Source organism: Chaetura pelagica, unplaced genomic scaffold, assembly GCF_000747805.2.
Source record: "Chaetura pelagica isolate M959 unplaced genomic scaffold, ChaPel_1.0 scaffold39, whole genome shotgun sequence".
Lineage (NCBI taxonomy): Eukaryota > Metazoa > Chordata > Aves > Apodiformes > Apodidae > Chaetura > Chaetura pelagica.
In genome coordinates, this window is record NW_009954614.1 from 2,914,953 (window position 1) to 2,921,904 (window position 6,952).

Below are 6,952 nucleotides of genomic sequence, written 5' to 3' on the forward strand. Positions count from 1 at the left end.
AAGTTTCCATTTAATATATAAAAAGCTGGACTTAAATTAATTTTTTTTATTTTTATTTTTTATAAAAAAAGGTTTTGTTTACGTCAGGCAACTTTTCCCTAAAATTTATTTAAAAAAACAACAACACAAAACAAACAACAGTTTGATACTTGATGTTGCGTTTTGAAAAGGATATAAAACTTGTGATATTTCCTTCAAAACAGCAGGTCCCGATCTCACTCTAGTTAAGTACTGAAAAAAAGGTGAAGACTTCCTTATTAACACTCTACTGCTTCAGCAAAGAAGCTTGCAAATCATGACCACACAGCTCTGCTTCAAAGACAAACAAAGGCAAGATGTCTTGATTACTAAGGATGCCTCTTACACAAGATATTAGTCTGGTACTTTTTTTCAAATACTTTCTGTTTTACACTGAAAGATGTTTTCTGTTTCACAGTCTTTTACAGACATGAATTGAGAGACTTTCCCTCCGATGGGTGAAAGATCAAGCATGCATCATTCACTTGAAGCTTTGATAGTTTGTTTATCATGTAGCTCGTCCTACAATAGGTCAACAACAATTTTACCTGCAAAACCCACAGGGAGGTTTGGCAGCTGCAAGGAATTGTAACCTATGAAGTTTCTTAAATGCTTTACTAAGAACTAATGAACAGAGGCTGACACAGTAATATGAGAACACCACAGACTGCCCTCAGCCTCTTGACTCAGAGTTAACAACAGACTTTTAAGGTTCCTACTTGCCTCACCTCTAAGGTGATCTTTCCAGTTGTGTGCAAGAACAATTGCAAGATGAAATTGGGCCCTGTGACAAACAGAGTAGCCTTCCCTTTCATTGCTCCCCCCCAGCCCCACTCTAACAGAAGCTCATCTGCATGAAGACAATAATATGACATGCAAAAAATTGACCAGGCAGCATAAAAGAACTGTGCATTGTGAGAAAGAAAATTACATGATTTTTAAATTTATTTATTTTTTTCATGTTAATAAGGGGAAACTGAAGCCTTCAACAGATCTGAAAATCTACCCATTCACAATCCCGGCTTATCTGCACAGGGAGAAAACTCCATATGTGTGAGCCAGTTGCTAAGGAAGCTCTGACTGATGCAGGTACAAGTCTGACTTTTTAAGTTGACATTTCTACTTTTCCAGTGGATCAGACTGTCAGGAGAGTTCCCCAGGCAGACCAGAGGATCGCAGAGGAGAGTTATTCTGTAGCAGTATAAGAGTTGAGGTGTAAGACCTTTGATGGAATTAGTAATGGTGCTTTAACAAACAGCCTCGGATTCTATTCCCAGCACCAGCAACTACCACTCCCATAACAGATTCAGAACAAAGGAACAGAATCAGAAGGAAACCAGCTGCAAATTTTCCTGTATGGGCAAAGAGCAAATTCCCTTCTGGTCCTGCTTTCACAGTGCCTCTAGCTAACACCTGGCAGTGGGGCAGGTCAGACAACTGGAGACAGGAGCATTGAAAATGCTGTTACTAGATTACCCAGAGCTCAGCTGTAAGAGTCCTTACACTGTATTCGTGCTTCTTCTGGTTTTCGTATAAGATGTAACTATGATGAATATTTCTTCTTCAAAAAATTAAAATTATGGAAAACTACTTTTGTCAAATACATCATATTGTGCACCTGCAGAGTAGGGAATAAATAAAATTTCACTAGGTGGTTGAAGAAAAAAGTCTTTAAAGATAGCATTTGGCATGGGTTAATCACCTCTTTCGTTAAAGAAAGGAATCCATAGTGAGAGCATCTTCCTGCCATCCGATTAAGCAATGAGCCAATTCAATTGTAAATCTTCCAGAAATTCCCCATGGTTGAACTCAACAGAGGCAGTTCTTTACTTCTCAGACTCTATCCCTCATTTTCAGATAATCATTGCATTAATTGTGTACAAAAACTTTCTAGCATGCTGTTAAAAGAAATGGAATGTGACTGTTCTGTTATTCTCCTTAGAAAACTTCGGCAATTAAAAGACTGAATTATTCATACATATTTTTAGTGTTCATTTTAATGGAGTTTGCTCACCACCCAATTGTTCAAACAGCAAGCAAACCCAAAACTGATTGATTTTAGTACAAACAGTGCAACTGTTCATTTTCTACTGTTTTAGTTGCTATTATAATTTTTTCTATCTGTAGCTGGCGTTAAAAGAGCTTAAGGGTACTATCCTATCCCCACAATCACATCTTATGAACTGTCTTGCAAGTCATTGGAATGTTTCTTCCTTTGAATAAGGCAGCTTTTAAGTCTTGTTGGCACTTGCATTATTTACAATATATACGAGCACTAGTTCTATGTAATACCCATACTACATACAGTTTCATGCAAGTCTGATCAAGGTTGACATATGTATTCAACATGGTTCAATTCAGACAGGCTTTTTTTCTCTATGTTAGTAAGCAGCACAACCATCGTATTAAAATACAAATTATTGGATTTGCACTGAGATACATGATAATTTCATTCAAGATGGGAAAATTGCAGATGACACTCACTGTATTTGAAGGCTGGAAAATTGACCAAAAAAACCTGAGGAATATCAGAAGGTAAAATATGCCCTGCATGAAATAAATACTCATGTGCTAAGGCTGTACATTGTGATAACATTTTATAAATCAAGATTTTATTCACTGGTGTAACCTGAATCACCACCAGATTATCTGTATGGGGAGAATTATCTAGTAAAATGGCCTTATATTTTTTCCTCTAAATGTTCTTTCAGATAACAATAAATTCTATTTAAGTTGATTTTGCTTCCATTTAACATACAGTTGAGATGTCAGTGTAGTTGCATGGTATTATTCTTTTAGGCTGGTTGTTCTATGAGTCTGCCTGTATCTCACTAAACTGGAAGACATTTGGGATGCAGCGTCAGTCTTAATACAGCTGCCACATACAAAAAAATACTTTTTGCTTCTCAGAGGCCATGATGGAAACTCACAACTGTCTTTTTCTTTCAAAATATACTTATGTTACAGTCTATATATTTAACTTACATCTTGGTTTTATTTTAAAATTCAAAAGTGTATTTTCTTTCCAGTTTTGTAATGATTTTAAATTCTTTATGCAGGATTCTGAAAACTTACTAATATTTGACAATTAATTTATAGGTAAGAAATATCAGTCAGTTACTGTAGATTAGATGTAATAGGCGGGTTTTTTAAAAATATCTGTTAAAATGCCTTCAACTCTATGTGTGCTACCAATTTGTTGCGTGTTTTTCTCCTCCAATAACACAATTGCCTTTTGGCTTTTGTGTTTCCTCAAACTCCTTTTACCCACAGCACATACCTCTGAAAGTAATCTCATTCAGGTTGATTCAGTTCTCATTTCTGTTCAGTTTAAAGTTATTTTCTTTGGCTCACAGCAGAACATCACACAGTCTCTCACTGAGCTATTGAGGATTTTCACCCCGTATCAGCAGCTCATCAGCAATTACTTTTCTGCACATAGATCCTTAAAGGTCCAGGACATGATGATTTGTTACACTTTCTGTGCTGAAACAATCATGAATGGAAGCTCCTTAAACAAGCTTCTCCCAGAAAGGGATTGGAGAAATAAGAACTTCTAATAATGGTATATCCTTCTCTTCCACCCCCAAAAAAGAAAATGGTAATATTTTTAGGTGCAGGTACTATGAAAGAGTACATTTACTTTCTTTATTTAAATCTTTGGATATATTAAATTCCTTTGCTCACTTGACCTTAGTATTGAGAAACTCCAATAAAACAATTATCTAGCTTTTTATTGGCTTCATAACATCTGATGCTAGATCTGGTAAAATTTTGTCTTCAGTTTGTCAGTGAAAATTCAAATCAGATAATCTACAGTTGGTGTAACAGTTTTTATATTCCCATGATAAGGTCTGACTATAATATATGGGAGGTATTAAAAATTTCAGATAGATTTAGGGTTCATTCTTTAGAAATTGGTTCAGTAGACACATTCTGCATATTTTTAATAATTTGCTTTGGGTTGTTTGTTTTTTTGTGTTGTTAGGATTTTTTGTTGGTTTGTTGTTGTTTGTTGTTGTGGGCTTTTTTTTGTTTTGTTTTGGGTTTTTGTTTGTTTGTTTTGTTGTTTTGGTTTTTTTAACAAGCAGCTCTTCATCCTAAACAAATTTAGGATTTCCTGTTTTATTCCTTTATATCACATGATGCCAGTAAATAAGGGCTTCTTTTCTTAGGGTGCATATTTAAAAGAAAAAATACATTCTGTTTTACTGTAGGCTTTAAACATTAAGAGGTCTTGTACCATTGCATCTTCCTGTAATACAGAGAACAGCTAAAAGTGAGCCTTTGGTAGTATCTTCTCAAACTTTAGGTTAAAGAAAAGCAAATCCATGCCACCAGCGAAAAAGACCCAAGATGTTTTCACCCTTGCTAAGCATGAAAATAGAAGTGAGGAAAGGCATGCTGCAGAGACTTTCATGCTCATCATATGCCAGTTAGCTCAAACGCACAGAGAATTGATCTCCCCCTGGCCAATAACTCTTAAGCCCTGCTAATACAAAATTGTGGAGATTTGCCATCTTGGATCACAGGTACTGAAGCTGCAATTTCAGAAGACAGAACTTAAGTCCAAACGTACAACTGTGTTATCAAACTGGCTTTGGGGGTGGGTTTGGAATCCAGTTGTCTCAGGTCTAGTTAATCCAGACTGGGAATTCTGTATCATGCTGATAGAAGCTTTTGCTTTTCTATTTTCCTACATAGTAGTCACTGTCCTTCAGTCATATCCCCTGGAGTTCATTTCCATCCAGTTGGGTAATTCTCTAACAATATGTTGTTGAATCACTCTTCTTGACTACATTTCTCCTTAACCTGCTGTGTTTTAATTCCTACAGCATTTTCTGACTGGTAGTTAATCTCCACATCAGCTCACCCAAAAGGAGCTGGAATGGTAGTGACACTACAGCCTGCTGTTAGTTTAGGGCTGCTGTAATTATATGGCATTCAATTTCAGTTTCTGTTTCAAATTCAGCTTTTGACTGATTGTTTCCAGTATCAACAGCCAGTGTGTTGTGGAACCTTAGATTTTAAATCTGTTAAACTACATTCATGCATACAAGCCATGCTGAAAAGATTCTTTTCAATTTACCTAATTTTCTTGGAGAAATCTTGTGGAAGCTGGATAGACCTGCCAGCAACATCTTAGCTATTTTAAGTGCTAGCTCAGATGTCTCTTCATGGCACTTTGCTGTGTCATGCAGGTATTGTCGCATTTTCAGGGATTTCTGGTTTGTCCTTGAAAATGTTGTCATCCAGATGCAAAGTCATGACTGTACTTGTGGGCTGTTTTTTTTCTTATTTCTATAGGTAATATATCACATCTTTCTGTTCTGACAACATACGAAAGTTCCATGACTGTCTTTCCCTTTCAATTATAAATATTTTTATGCTTCTATCCTAAAGTGTTGTCTATTTCTTTATAATCTGATATGCCACTTCTAAATATTTGCACTTCAACTTTTTCCACTGCTGCTGTTTTCCTTTTAGAAGCATAATTTTACCAGTCCTGCGAATATCAGCTCTTCTTTGCAACCTGTTTTCTTTGAACGAACAATTGCTTGTATGACAAAACATTCAGGTTCTGGTCCACTTGGTAATTCTCTTATCCCTTCCACTCTACAGGACTGAGTATGCTGTGATACAACAACTAGCACTCTCGTCTGTCACCTTGTTTCTTCTAAAAGATAACCTTCACTTTCCCTAAGGAACACTGTTCACTGTGTTCCCAATTAAAAACAAAATGTCTTTTTCTGCCTACCTTCATGTTCCTTATGATGTACAAGGTTGAGCTCTACTGCTCCTGGATCTACTGCCTATCATCATGAGTGCATTTTCCCACTTGCCCTTCTCTGCACTCAAATTGTTCCTTGCTCTCATCTGCTATAAGAGTTCTCTGAAAGAAAACAACAGGTTCAGAATTTAGTGTAATAGATCCATTTTCTTCTGAAACCCCAGGAAGTTTCATTCATCCACACACACAACTACTGCAGAGAGGTCAGGTATAAAAAAAACATCCCTTTCCATCATTTTTTTTTGGAACCTCAGTCCCAAACCCCCTCAAAGATTTCTCACTCCTTAGAAGTTTTTATGTAATTTACATTTAAAAATATCCACCAGTCTGAGCATCATGAAACTTCAAAAGAGAGTAATCTTAGTAGTGTCATCATATTCCAATGTATCAGTTTCATTCTCCATTTGGCTTGAGTGCTCATGAACTTAATTTCTGCACATATCCACACTTCAGCACAATATAATGCAAACTCCTACACTTTCTCACCATCTCTGCAATATGCTCATTTACTCCCTTAATACTGCTAAGAAATGAAAAAATAAATGTTCTAAGTGGGAGTAGTTCTACTAATTTATGGCAATGAAATAATATTCTAATGCATTGTAATACATTTTTAAAATGTAGTTTTCATATTCATACAGACAATAACTGTCAAGATATTTTAACAGACTCCTGTTCTCTTTTATCTTGTTATCTTTTTTAAGATGCATGAATACAAGCAATGAACACAATCTGACTTTCTAAAGTAGCAATCTGGTTTTGCAACTTTGTTTTTTAAGGATCAGCTGGGACACTTTTTGATCACAAAAGCTCTAAGATAACTTATTTTTTTTCTGCCAAGCACTAAGGAACTATTATCTGAAATCATTTAAGCTTCTTTCATACCCATGGCTTGGAGGTAAGGTGTACTGGATTGGGTTGGGATGGAATTACTTTTCTTCATAGCAGCCTGCACAGTGCTGTGTTTTTGATTCATGACCAAAGTAGTGTTGATAAAATATCAGTGCATTGGCTACTGCTGAGCAGTGCTCGCAGAGTGTGAAGGCCTTCTCTGTGTATCACTATGCACCCACAGCAAGTAGGCAGGGAGTGGGCAAAAGATTGAGTGGTGACCCCTTCCCTCCCTCCCTCCCTCCCTCCCTC

General features: G+C 36.4%; 1 protein-coding gene across 1 annotated transcript in view; it reads right to left on the reverse strand.

Moving 5' to 3' along the window:
• Positions 1-6,952, reverse strand: part of CADM2 (cell adhesion molecule 2) — a gene marked incomplete at its 5' end in the record, with an annotated part of 191,978 nt that overhangs the window by 175,634 nt on the left and 9,392 nt on the right. The gene's annotated exons all lie outside the window — the stretch shown is intronic.